This window comes from Cannabis sativa, chromosome 9 (genome assembly GCF_029168945.1).
Source record: "Cannabis sativa cultivar Pink pepper isolate KNU-18-1 chromosome 9, ASM2916894v1, whole genome shotgun sequence".
NCBI classification, from domain to species: Eukaryota; Viridiplantae; Streptophyta; class Magnoliopsida; order Rosales; family Cannabaceae; genus Cannabis; species Cannabis sativa.
Window position 1 is genome coordinate 3,118,478 of NC_083609.1, and position 14,959 is coordinate 3,133,436.

The window sequence follows — 14,959 nt, forward strand, 5'->3', positions numbered from 1 at the left end:
CATAATGACTTTTTTTTTGAGTTGTTATATAATAATCTTTATCCTTAATTACATACATGATAATAAGATTGGGTGAAATTGTTATATACTAATCTTAATTAATGTTATTTAAGTTGTAATTAAACCTTAATCTTAATGTCATATATAACTTGTATACAACAATTTCAACAGGATAAAGCAAATTAAAAGAGAACATTAATTAAGAAATCTGAGATGTTCAAGAGTGATATATCTCGATGTTGATGGGGCATTTGGGATCAAGATGTGATCAAAGATACACTATTTAATATTTATCCCATCTCAACTACTTTATGTCCTTGCATTAATATATGTACTTACAAAATTTTATAAACAATCATATCAGAAAAATTGTTAAAATTTCCTAGAATTTAAATATTCAAATTTTTAATCACACCTTACAAATAAATTAATATATAATTTGTTAATTTTAAATTTATATTTTTTAGTAATTTTAATTATAAAATTATAACATTAAATCCATAATATTGATTAGTGTTATAAGTTTGTGTGTGTCATGCTTCATATATATTTTTTCATGCATTTCAAAATATAAGTCGTGTCGTGCTATTAAAAAATACGGATCATATTTTGTTGTGCTAACATTTTTAAAAGGAAGGATGACATGACTTAATTTTTTCATGCTCAGATTCGTATCATACTTTACTCGTGTTGACCTATTTTTCTTAAACATGACATCCTTTTTTATATTTAAGCTCGTATTCATATTTTACTTTTCTACAATTATTTTATTAATTTATGAGATCATTACTAAATTATATGTATTTTGATAACTTTAATTATATTTATATATTTTTTAACAATATTTTATAGATAATTATATATTAAAAATTTAAATATTTCCATATAAATATTCAAATTTTTAAATCACACTCAACAAAAAAAATTAATATATAATTTTAGTTTTACATTTTTTTAATAATTTTATTTATAGAACTATAATTTTTAGTTTTATTATAATTTTTATCTATTTATAAGTGATAAATACATTATTATTGTTATTATTTTTATGTCGTGTCATACTTTCTATAATATTGAGTGTCGTGTCTTTTAAGCTTATCTTTTTGTGTTTATGTGTTGTATTTTTATATTTATCCCGTTCTGTTATACTTAAACCCATATCTTTCGGTTAAAAAATACAAATCATATTTACAACTAAAATATTAATAAACTTATACTTTTATCTTTTTTGAGATATTCATTTCTATCTTTTTTTTTTATAAAAAAAATAATTTTACAATAATAATGACAGCAACCAAATAGGTAACTTTGAGAAAGAATAATTAGTAATTTTTAGCCAATATTTGGCACTATCTGATTTTACCCCTTAAAATATATGACTTGTTAAAAATTCTCCCTAAAATATAATAGTTACATAATTATGCCCCTTCTGCTAGGTTCTATTTTTTTTTTACCGTTAAAAATTAGTATTTTTACCCCTAAACTTTTGACCAATACAAAATTTTGCCCCCTTTTATTAATAAAAATTAATTTTAAAAATTATAATATTTTATCCATTTCTTAAAGCAATTATAATATTATATTAATTCGAAAAAAAATAATAAAAATTATTAAAAAATTGGATAAAAATATTAAATTAATTAAAAAAATATTAATTTTACTTAAAAAAATATTTTTAAACTTTATTTTATTTATCAACACGTATTTTAAAAAATCAAACCAAAATTATTGAGAATCTAATAAATAATTTAAATGAACTAAGAATTTTTTTTAAAAAAAATTAAACTTATAATTTATATTTATAAACTCATACATTAACAAATAAAGAAAGCTAATTAAAAATTCAATAAAAAATAAAATTATTTTAAAAAAATTATTAATTTAACTAAAAAATGTTATGTTTACTTAAACAAATTTATATTTTTTGATAAAAATAAAATATATTCAAGTTTGTTTCAGTAAAATTTAATTAGTTTTTAATATATTTTTAAAAATTAAATTTTTAATATGTATATTTTAAGAATCAAAATCAATATAATAAAATTGTTAATTATTCTTTGAGAAATAAAAGAAAAGAACTTAATAAGCAATAAAATCTGTTTGTCATTTTATAATAAGCCAAACACCACATTAAGGTGTGTGTGGAGTGTGGACCTCATTCCATAAATACACAAAACTACAAATATGGTGGTCACACTCAGTCATCCATAGCTGTAACTAACTTGATTTTAGTCCCCTCTATATTTGTTGAATTTTTTAAAATATAAATTGAGTCGTAAAAAAATATAAATTGTGTCAGATACGATCTACAAGTCCAATAATTTTGTTTCTTGTTTAGATTTGTACCATGCTTTAGTCGAGTCAGCCTATTTTTTTTAAATAGACCAACTTATTATTTTTTACGGACTTAAATTTATGTTTTATATTTTTATATTTTTATTACAATTATTGAGTTAAATATTAAAATATGTGTATATTTTATAATTTTAGTTACTTTTATATCTTTTTTTAATAATAATTATATAAAATTATATAAAAAATAATTATAATTATTATAATTTGAATATTACTATCATTTTATGTAATATCCAATTTAAAATAGTATTTAATTTTTTTGTTTGGATATTAATTGTGCGAGGATAATTATCTCATTTATTTGTGTTGTTAGTGAGTTGATATTATTGCTTAGAGTAGTTGTACCAATTTTCTAAAGAAAGTTAAAGTTGTATTAACTACGAAAGTAAAATATTATGATATTTTTATAAGTAAGTAATGTGTAATTAAAGCCCGATATGAAAGTCCATTACGTTTTTATAATATATTTATTATATTTAATTAATTGTATATATAAGTGGTATTAAATAATATTATTATTTGATTAATGTTAGAAAAATCGTAAGTTTAAAAAAATTCGCAGGTTTAGAAACTGTTTTACTAAAATGACCATATATGGAGTTTTATAACTCCGATTGAGGTGATTCCAGTAGCGTTGGAAAGATAATTGAATTTCCTATAATTTTTATGAAGACAACTTTTACTGAATTAGTGTCGTTGTTAGTCAAAAATAGTAATCTTTCTGCTGTACTGTAAGAGTACGAATTTTAACACTACTACAAAAAGTGTAATTCTCGTCGGTTTTTAAGTGTCATTTAAAGAATTTACGTCGGTTTTTTAAACCGACGTATATACCGTAGTCGCAAATAGTTTTTTATTAGCGTCATTTTTGAAACGACGCAAAAAACAATTATCTACATTTATAAACCGACGCAAAATATTTATTTTTCTCTTTAATCTTTTGCGTCGGTTTAGAAATGACGCTAAATTGCTTATGGCATTTTAAAATTGTCACAGTAAACTTATTAAGTCGGTTCAAAATTGTCGTATCTATTACAAAAATATTTTTTTTTACCTATTGCGTCACTTATAAAATGAAGCACAAATATAAGAGAAAATTGTAAATTTTCATGCAATTTTTCCCACCTGCATTATCAAATTTTAAAATAATTCTATATAATAGTAAATACATAATACAAAAAAAAGTTAAAATAACATTTTTAAAACTTATATAAAATATGTACTCGATTCTATTAACTAATCACATAATACCAAAATTGTTAATAGAATCGATCCTAAAACTTAAATTCCATGTATATCGTAAATTAAATATAAACTAATTACATATACAAAAGATAACAATAATCATAAAATTTATTACTCATATATTATAACATAAGAAGCTTCCATCTGAGTCCAAAAAAATTAAAAATAGTTTGCCTAAGAAAATTACTGAGCATAAAGAACAAAGCAAATTGACACACATCCCATTCTATACTACCTGGTTACTATTATACATGTTTTAGATGTGCAGATAACAGAGTTAGTGTCTAATCCCATCGGGAACTCTATTGATAACTCAGTACATTTAATAAACCAGTAGTAAAAGGTTAATCAACATTTACTCATGAGAAAATGCAGGCTCACACTCATTCACTATTAGTTATAAGACTAAGCAATTTCATAGAAGTAGCTAGCACAACAAGCCTATCCAAGTTGTAAAAAAAAAGTCATTACTTGCAACTAAGATGCCGCCATCTTCATTGTCATAGACGATTGCAGCTTTGAATCCCGCTTTTTAAGCTGTTCGAACTTTATCCTCAAAACTGCAACCTCCTCTCACGATTAGGACAAATGGAGAGCTAATATTAATGAATTGAACTTTATTACTCAATGGTGAGCAGGCATTCAGAGGCTGCCAAATATAGAATTCCACATTCCCCAGACCCTCTTATTGCAAGAGCTGAAATGAATGCAACAATAGTAATCTATCAGAAAAGCATTACAAATGCAGTACCAACACAAACACACAGGACACTAAAGCCACAGCAAAAAGCCACTTCCACACAGAAAGCCACAACAAGACGAGATCATTCATAGAAAGGGATATGTCCCAAAAAAAATTCAGAAACAAATTTCTATGAACGCCAACATCAAAATCAGTTGATATGTCCTTGTTTTTTTAGAAAAGTACTCAACAAATAACATATACATATATGCTGCTGTCACTGCATACATATATACAAAAGATAAATCAATTAAGTTTTCCACAATCTACTTTACAAAAAAGAAGTAGCTAGTATTAAGAAAAAAGGGGAGAAGAAAGCTAACTACATTGAACTGCAATAATACATTAAATTAGAATGCCTGAGCGGAGCACACATAATCATATCAAAATTTAACCCCTTTAACTTCCAGTCAAAATTTAATTTCTAAACATAAGTTAATCAACATGCAACACACTGAAAAAATGCAAAATTGATGAACCACTTTCGGCAACAGAAAGCCAATTTATTTAATGCATCTCCAACTAAAACAAAATCTACAATGACCAAGTCTTTAACTAATACATGAAAACACTTACAAGCACTTCTTCCCGAACATCCTCTACAAGCATTTGAAACTTTGATCCGCTTCTTGATTTTTTAGTCTGATTTCCAATTCTCGATCTCAGTTTTCCTCCTTTTGAAAACAACATCCCGAGTTCCTTCTCAACTTCACTGTCAAAAGACAAAATCTCTAAGAAAGGCAAGGACTAATACTTGTGAGTAGGACTCCAGATATAATAACATATCAAACCTGCGATTTCTTCTTGTTTTCATAGTACACAATTGGTTTTCTCTCTAGGTTAATACATATACAGGCTTGGAAGGATCTCTTCATGGGTTTGAATCTACCACTGCTTTAAATTAAAAAAGTGCAATGTGTAAAATATCTTTACTCATATAATAAGGATTAAGGCACATTCGATTAATAAAATAAAATACAAAAATAGTCTCTTGACAGAACTAATTAATTAGTCAATCAAAAAAAAAAAAGAGAACTAATTAATTGGACACTATTCAACCACTTGTTTTCCATTGGACCCCTATGCTTCATACGATTAACTATAAATAAATATAATTGTAGCCTTTTATAATGATATTAGTTCATAGCAAGCCCAATACCCAGATGGCCAGAGAGCAAATAATGGCAAAAAACATATAGAAAATTAACACAGTAGTCTACCATTTATATATGTCTAGCCTATACTTTAAAAGACAAAAAGAAACATATACAAAATTAAAGAGAAAAAAAAACTTCTGCAATAATTTACTGTTTTTTCTAACATGAAATTGTACCCTTACTCTATCGCAAAACAGAGAATACAAAAAGATAAAAAAGCAAAAACAACAACAAAATTCTTTACTTGCAGTAGTAACATAAGTGGAAAACAAAAAGAAAATTAACACTACCCTACAAAAAACAATACTAGCTTTTATTAATAAGTTTTGAGTTAGAATATAATTTTTTTTGTACTTTAACTATAATAATAATAATAAAAAAGAAAACTCATATGCTTGTGATAGAAAAGAAATATTTTATTAGATAAGTGTTTCCATGTTGAAGATGAGTTTTAGTGATGATGTCTATATATGGCCAAATTAGTATTCTTTCATCATCACTTTACTTACAATGAGAAAGCACATGTTGGATTAATGCTTATATTTTGATGATGAAGGTCATGAATTATTAAACAATCTAATCGAATTTGGTACCCAACCACTCAAATAGTGTTGCAAAAGCCCACAATATCACACTAATGATAATACTGAAAAAATCAATTTGCCCACAATATGAAACTAATTCCCCACACACACATGGATAATGGTAATGGAACAAGATTCAGCTGTAATCAACTCTAATTGAATTGAAACAATGTAAACCGACTCAATCAATGAACTAAATGAAAACACAAAGATTTGACAAATGCCCCTGCAACATTCAATTTTTTGGTGATTCAGGTTGCAAAATGAAAACACAGAGATCCAAACAAATTTTAATTCTCCCCACTAGAAAAAGAAACAAATCAACCAAGATTCAGCTCATATACTAACGAAGACCCATGAATTTCATACAACACAACAAAACCCAGATTGCAAAAATGAACCAGATCCAACAAAAGAATCGAAGATTGAAAGAAAACCCAGAAAACTAAAACCCCAAAATAGTAAAAATTAGTAGAAGAAAAGAATAAAGAATCATACCAAGAAAGTGAAGTGTGTGTCGGCAATGGCAGGTGAGATAGAATAGAGAATGAAAGAAGATGAGATCAGGGCAAAAAAACTTTGAAAGATAAAATGAATATTAAAGGAAACTGAACAAACCTTCCCGTTTAGGTGCACTGAGAGGGGCTGCGTTTAGGTCGACTGAGAGGAGCTGTGTTTAGGTCGACTGAGAGGGGCTGAAGGCGGCAGTGCGACTAGAGACTGAAGGCGGCAGTGCGACTAGAGACTGAAGGCGGCAGTGCGTTTAGGTCGACTGTGGAGTCTTTCGCGTTAGGTCGACTGTGGAGTCTTTCGCTTAGGTCGTGAAATGATGAACAATATTTTGTTTAGGTTTAGTTTAAGGGATTTCACTTTTTGTTGCTGTTACTAATTCTCACTATCATTTTAAAAGCTCGGTAATATAATAATCGACTATTAATAAACGACGCAAAATGAAACGTAAATTTTTAAATTTTCTGTTTATTTGCGTCGGTTTAGTTTTTAGCGTCATATATCTAAACGACGTAAATAACATATTATTAGTGTCATTTTTAAAGAGACGCTCCAAATATTTCAGTACTATTCACGTCGGTCAACGCTATGAACAGTAGCGTTGACCGACGTAAATAGTGTAATTTGTAGTAGTGTAATATTAGGGCCTTGACCCATGTCTTATTATAGGTAGTAGTGATGAGATAACAACTCTTAAGCAACGAGATTTGAGGTAAGGAAATTAGATAGTTTTGTATGTGTTTATCTGCATAAATTTAAATTCTTTATGTATTGAAATATGACTTATGATTTGTTTTTATGAATATGTATATGGTACTGAGAATGTGTGGTATGGACACAATATGAGTTTGTGAATTGATACATAGATTATAATTGTATGACTTGTATATGTTGTATGTTGTATTTGTATGTTTCAGGTTGTGTATTGTATGATGTATTTGTATGTTGCATGTTATATGTTGTATGTTGTATGCTAACGTCTCAGGTAAAGTGGGGGACCATGGTGGGGTATGATACGGGATAAGGCCGTTGAATGTAGAGATACCCTACCCTGCATTTTCCTGAGTCGTGTATGAGATTGTTATGGTGGGTATGATACAGTGATGTTACTGTTGAATATAGAGATACCCTATCCTATAACAATGGTAGGGCTGCATAGGCCCATGTTATTATGTGGGCAGATTAGGCCCAAGATATTATAGGGTCAGGCTAGGCCCGGGTTATGTAAGTAATGGCTATGATATGCCAATATTGTGATAATGACATTATTATTTATAGTATTGATATGATTATGTTATGAGTATGATATTGGAGTTATGATCTCTGTATATGTGTACGGTGTGAACAAATAATATAGACTTGTATGATAAAGGTTTCCATATGTACAGTTATTTGGTTATAGTTATAAAAGAACATGTATGATATTGCTAAAACTTAATAAATACATTAATGGTATTGTTTGATAAGCATTTCCTTACTGAGCTTTTAGCTCACCCCCCTTACTTTCCCCCTACAGGTATTAGACAGGGAAGTATGTATAGTGAGCATGGTCAGTTCTGGTACGTATACTGTGAGCGGCTACGGGCGGACAAACGATCTAGAACGCCGGTGGTGCCTTAGTTTTATTTTAAGCAGTTGATAAATCTAACACAGTGGAAATGCATTATTTGAAATTATTTACTTACTGTATCTTGTTTTACAAATGAAGGATCCTTCTCTGTTGCATTTTGATTTTTTTTAAAATCCACTGTTGTATTTAAATTATTTTTTTTATCTTTTCAAATTATGCATGAAAATAGTATTTTTGTAAAATAAGGCAAAATATTGGGGCGTTACATTTTAATTAATAAATAAATATTTATTATTTTTATTATTATAAAATTATTGAGATTTTTAATGTATTATGCTTTCAAACTAATCTAGCTTTATAGATTTATCGTTTCGTGTCATGTCTAAATTCATATTTTGTTGGTGTTATGCATAAACACATATCTTTATTATGCGTATTTAATATAGAAGAATGGAAGCTCACTACAAGAAAAACAAAAACAACTTGTTTTTGTCTTATTTTTTAAAAAAAATATTTGTAATTTCTTTAATAAATATTTTTTATATAATTCTTTTTAATAAATAATTTTTTATATTATTATTATTATGTAGTATTTAAGGTGTTCAATATTATACTAATATGGTATTTAAGATGCTTAATAATATATTAATGTGGTGTTAAGGTGCTCATTATTATACTAATATGTTTTTCTTTTGTCTTTTTTTTTTTTAAAAAAAAATAATATTTGTTCTTTAATAAATAATTTTTACATAATTTATTTCAATAAATAATTTTTTATATTATTATTATATGGTATTTAAGGTGTTCAATATTATACTAATATGGTATTTAAGATGCTTAATTATACTAATGTGGTATTTAAGGTGCTCAATAGTATATTAAAGTGGTATTTATTTATTTTTTTTATTAAAAAATGATATTTGTAATTTCTTTAATAAATAATTTTTTTTAATAAATAAATTTTATATTATTATTATTATTATGTAGTATTTAAGGTGTTCAATATTATACAAATATTGTATTTAAGATGCTTAATATTATACTAATGTGGTATTTAAGGTGCTCAATATTATACTAATGTGGTATTTATTTTTCAATTATTTATTAAATTAAAATTTATAGGAGTTGTAACAAAATATTAGAAACACTCTCCGGTGCGTCTCTTTCTCGGCAACCGAAGATGTCTCTCTTTCTTCTCGGCAGCGACTGCGAGGACTAGATCACCGTAGCTCTCATCAACGATTCACTCTCTCTCGCTCATCGCCGGCGTCGATCTCCACCACCTCTTCTCTCCATTTCCCTCTTCTCTGTTTCTCCCCTCAACCACGATCGCCACGCCCTCCCTCTCATGAATGTCCTCCAAGTTTTGAATCATTGTTTGAAATCATTAGCAAGGATTTAGTATTTGCTTCTGTTTCAGCAATTTGGGTAATCCTCCAAGGTCCAAACAGGTATTTAATTTTGATTATTTTGAGATTGATTTTCCCTAATTTTGAGTTGTTTAATTATATGATTGTCAATAAACTTTATTTTGTTATCATTATTATATAATATATAATTTAATATATTGCTTTCGATATAAGTTACTGTTTGATTATAGTGTTTTATCTTTTGTCAAATAGCAAAGCTGGTAAGATTTTCAAATGTTGTAGCTTATAAATCCAAAGCTGCAAAATTCTTCTTCTCTCTATATGCGTTATCACATGATCCAAAAGTATCTATAATCATCAGAAATCAAAACATTTTCTAATCAGTCTAGAAGAATTTTTACACGTTACCATTAGATAAAAATTGGTGACAGATATCTTCTTCTCAGCACCGGAGGTAAGGTTCATTCTGACATTCTTTTATCTTATTCTCTCTTTAATAAGATTAGAGTTAAGTTCTCTTTAGTCTTTTTGTCATTTTTTTCATCAATGAAATCGTGTAGGTTTGTTCTGTTCTAATCAATGTCAAAATATATGAAGAAAATCTTTAAAGTTTTATATGGTGTTGTTTTCTTATAAGATCTACCATCAATTTTTTCTTTTGCATTTTAAATTTTGTATATTCTGTTTTTATTTTTATTATTTTTCTTGTATAATCTTGTTTTGATAGTTGTAAGAGGAAAGAGTACGGAGAAAACTATGAAGTTTTTTCAAAGAATTTGTTGTCCGAAAATTTCTTATTTCTGTAAAGTTAATTTGTTATAATGGGATATATTGTAATCTTTTTGTTATTGGCTTATTCTATATTTGCGCCATTTTTATGGCTTTGGCGCCTTACAAGGCTATAGCGCCTATTATATGGCTGGCCCCTAATTATTTAGGATAGTTTGTTTAAAATTTTCACGGCTTCTTGTATTGAAAATATAATAAAATGTTCACACAATAAAATTGCAAAATAAACAAGTTATGCACTAGACAAATTTTACTAGTTGGAATATAAGGGTTATTTAAGTTAAGGTATGATGTAAAGAAAATTTTAAAATGATATTTTAAAAATATTTCCAAGTGAAATAAGGTTTAAGGAGGATTAAGTTTAAACGATAATAGCTTTTAGCTATGGTTGGTTCATATTTTTAGGAATTATTAGCAAAAAGGGAAAATGGTGGAATTTAGTTTTCAGATTCTAATATTATTATTTAAAATTAATCAAGTAATTTAAAGAATAATAAATACGAAGATATTGTATTAAAAGGAGGTGGGAATACTAATTGTCAAATGCGAATTTATTGTATTCATATATATTTGAGAAGTCAAATTTTATGGAATTTGGTTTGTAATCTATGTTTTTATGGTAACTTAAAAGGATACAATTTTTGGAAGTTTTACAACTTTATTGGAAATTAAAATAGGAATAATTATGTCATAATAATTAAATTGGATTATTTTAAGTAATTTCAATTCAATATAGATTGATTTGATTATAATAAAATTTTACCATAAATAAATATGTATAAAAATTACTTTTTTGGGATAAGTAAACTAAAAGAATTTGTAATATTTTAAAAATGGGGACATTAATAATGAATTAATATGGTTGATTTTGTTTATTTAGGGGAAGAGTATGGAATTAATGGGTCATTAATGCTTAATAATTAAGGTTATTTTGTTTCATTGTATTGAATTACACTAATCATTGATAATAAAGGTTATTGAAGTACATTATTCGTTGCTTACTTTATTATTGCGATAATTTTCAAAGTAAATTTTTGATATTCTATGGATGGGAGCATTGCAGGATTTTGTTATTACTAGATTACATATCAAAATCTTTAGGTTTTAGGGTCTTAGTAAGGGATAGTAATCCTAAGATAATGATGAAGTAAAATACAAGAGTTAAGTTGCTACTAGCCAAAGGGTCTCCCTTTGGCTAGTTATAGAATTTTATATGGGGATCTAGTTTTTCAATTTTTGAGTTTTGAGTTTTTGATCGGATTGATTATTTTCTAATAAAAATTTTTGGTTTTTTGATTTGTTTTCAGTTTATTCATATTCGTTAGCTTTGGTGACGGCTATCACCAATGGGGAGGTGTATTTCAACAAGTTAGGAGCGTTGTTTGAAGATGTTATAGCTTTATTGTCTAAATTTCCGGGGGCAGTTTTGTCCCATGTGGCCCGCTCTGAGAATTTAGCGGCCCATGGCTTGGCAAAGCATGCTCTGCGGTTAGACGATGAGCTATCCTGGTTCGAGGAGGTTCCAGCGCCGGTGGCGGACGTGGGCGTCGTAAATTCATGAGTGATTTTAATCACTTTGTCAAAAAAAAAAAAAAGTAATTTATAGGAGTTGATATTGAAATTAACCATTAATAACTGTATGCTACATTTTATGATGCTTTGACACCATAAATAATTTTTTATATAATTTTTTTTAATAAATGATTTTCTTATATTATTATTATTATGTAGTATTTAAGGTGCTTGTAATGTGGTATTTAAGATGCTAAATATTATACTAATGTGGTATTTATTTCTAAATTATTTATTAAATCTAAATTTATGGGAGTTGATATTGAAATAAACCATTAATAACGGTATGCTACATTTTATGATGTTTGACACCTTAATGTGACCTTTAATATTTTCATTATTAATATGGACATATTTTTATTAACTTAAATTAGAATTTAAAATTTTTTCTATAAGGTGCTCAATAGTATATCGATGTGGTACCCAATAATTAATTAACAATTTTCTAAACTATTTATTAAATTAAAATTTGTGGGAGTTGATATAAAAATACACAAATAATGGTATGCTACTTTTTGCGGTGTTTGACATCTTAATGTGTCCCTTAACATTTTTGTTATTAATATGTACATTTTTTTATTAACTTCGATTAATATTTTTAATTTTTTCTTTAAGGTGTTCAAATACCGTATCGATATGGTACCTAATAGTTGATTAGCAATTTTTTAAGTTATTTATTAAATTAAAATTTATGGCAGCTGATATTGAAATACACCAATAAAGGTATGCTACTTTTTGTGGTGATTGGCATTTTAATGTGTCCCTTGACATTTTTATTATTAATTTGTACATATCTTTATTAACTTAAATTAGAATTTTTTTTTTTTAATTTTACATAAATTTATAAGAACATCTCCAATAAAATATGCAAAAATTATACTATATTTGGCAAAAAAAAAGAGACATTGTTATATATTTGCATCAATTATTTAGTATTATGCTCCAATGCATAATTACAAAACTTGATACAAAATTTAACATTTTTATAATAACTTGATGCAAAATTGAATATATTTAATTTTTTTTTAATGAATTTTACCTACTTTTTTTTAAAAAAAATTCTTATTTATTTATTAATAAATATATAATAGTGTAAAAGATTATACAAACATATTTATATATATATGATATTAATTTATTTTGTATTGCAATTTTTTTTTGTCGTAAATTTTTGTTAGTTAGTATTTTATTTTATTTCTAAACTTTACTTATTAGTAGATAATAGCATAAAAAATCAGTTTATGTTACATTTAAACAAGACGACTAATAATCTTACCTTCAATAAATGAATCTATACCACATTATGAACATGTTCAAACTCAATTTTCTTTAATAATTGTTTAAATATATGTGACATTTGGTAATAATTTTTTAATCAGTTTTCTATTTTTAATATTGGAAAAGTGAAAATATTTTCCAAAAACATGTTCTATAAAATTGTTTTCAATTTCAATTTTTTAATTGAGAATCAAAATTTTAAAAATAAAAAAATCACTTTTAATATTTTCTAAACAGTTTTTTTTTTCTTAATCAATATTTTGGACTCTGACCAGATCCAGACCCAAATCTCCCCCTCCCCCCCCCCCCCCAACGGCCCTGACGCTAAACCCGGCCTCTGACCCGAACTCGAATCCGAATCTGAACTCGAAGCTAGACCCGACTTAAATAAAATGATCAAAAAAATAAAAATAAAAATGAATTTTACAGAACACACTTTTTTAAAAAAAAATTGAAAAATAAAAGTGGTTACAAACTGCATTTTTATTTTTCAAAAACAAAATTTTTAAAAACAAAAATTTTACTTTCATTTTTTTATTAAAAAATTAGAATACAAAAATGTTACCAAATGGTACCATAATTAATGAAAATAAGAAATATAATTACAACCCACAACTTTTAGCGGGTATTACGTGCCTCTGGCACGTAACTCCAAGGCTAATAAAATTTCTACTAATGCATATTTTATTTGTTTTGCTATTTAGAATTTTTTTAAAATTTAATTTTTTTTTATATTCGTGTACGTTATACTTATGTAAGATATTTTATAAAATTTTTAAAAATTCGAAATAATTTATAATATAGAAAGCAGTATTCAAACAGTTTATTTTCACGAGTTTAAAATAAAATACTCATGTGTGTAATACACTTTGAACTCTATTTTCATAATGATAAATTTTTTGAATTTTTTTAACATTTTACAAAATATTTTAAATAACTATAACGTACCGAATATATTTAACAAAAAAATTATTTTGAATAGTCGCTGGGAATGCATTATACAATTTTACATACATATATACTTTTATAAAAAATGTTATGATAACTTTTTATTAATTATACTATCCAGATAATATAAATCTTATAAGGCAAATTAAATATATATTTTGCAAAAGATAAAGTAAAGTATATTTATGTATTTTTTAATAGAAATATTTATACATATTTATTAATAAAAACATCTTATAAAACATTGATAGAGAGAGAAAGCGAGAGATTCTACTAAAATAAAGAGGGTGCCTTGATCGATATACTTTATTTAGGACAAGAGGTACTTGTGAAAAATTTAAAATAATTTATAATTGAGAAAAAAGAGTTGGAAGAATTTATTTTAGGGGAATTATCTTACATATTATTTATTTATTATTTTTTTTTAAATTTACGGTTTGAGTTTCTATCTAAAGTTGTTTCTCCGGTGGTTTCTATGTGAGTTGCTATAGGATTTTTAGTTTCGATAGGTTGCTCTGCTAGTAGTTATAGGGATTTTTATGTAAAATTCTGTAAAAATACAAAAAAAAAGAGAAATTATCTCATATACTATTTTTTTTTTTTTTTCAAATTATTTACGGTTTGAGTTTCTAAAGTGGTTTTTCCGGTGATTTCTATGTGAGTTGTTATACAGATTTTGATTGCGATTTAAATTGCTTCGTTAGTTGCAATAGGAATTTTTATGTAGAAATTCATAAAATTGCAAAAAAAAACTGTAATAAATTATACGTGTAATATCTTATTTGAGCATTGACTTTGACGCATTAAATTATATTTAATGTTTTGAAAAATTGTAAAAT

General features: G+C 26.2%; 1 long non-coding RNA gene across 3 annotated transcripts; it reads right to left on the reverse strand.

The window, feature by feature from the left end:
* Positions 1 to 3,690: 3,690 nt before the first annotated feature.
* On the reverse strand, positions 3,691 to 6,977 carry LOC115718816 (uncharacterized). 3 transcript variants are annotated; one of them, XR_009684386.1, is made up of 4 exons: positions 6,702 to 6,977; positions 5,134 to 5,236; positions 4,919 to 5,054; positions 3,691 to 4,297 (listed from the first exon to the last, which is right to left on the reverse strand). It is a non-coding gene; the product is annotated as an uncharacterized LOC115718816 (long non-coding RNA). The 3 variants fall into 3 exon arrangements; XR_009684385.1 differs by having other exon boundaries at positions 5,134 to 5,233; positions 6,702 to 6,973; XR_009684387.1 differs by having other exon boundaries at positions 5,134 to 5,233; positions 6,582 to 6,713.
* Between the last annotated feature and the right edge of the window lie 7,982 nt (positions 6,978 to 14,959).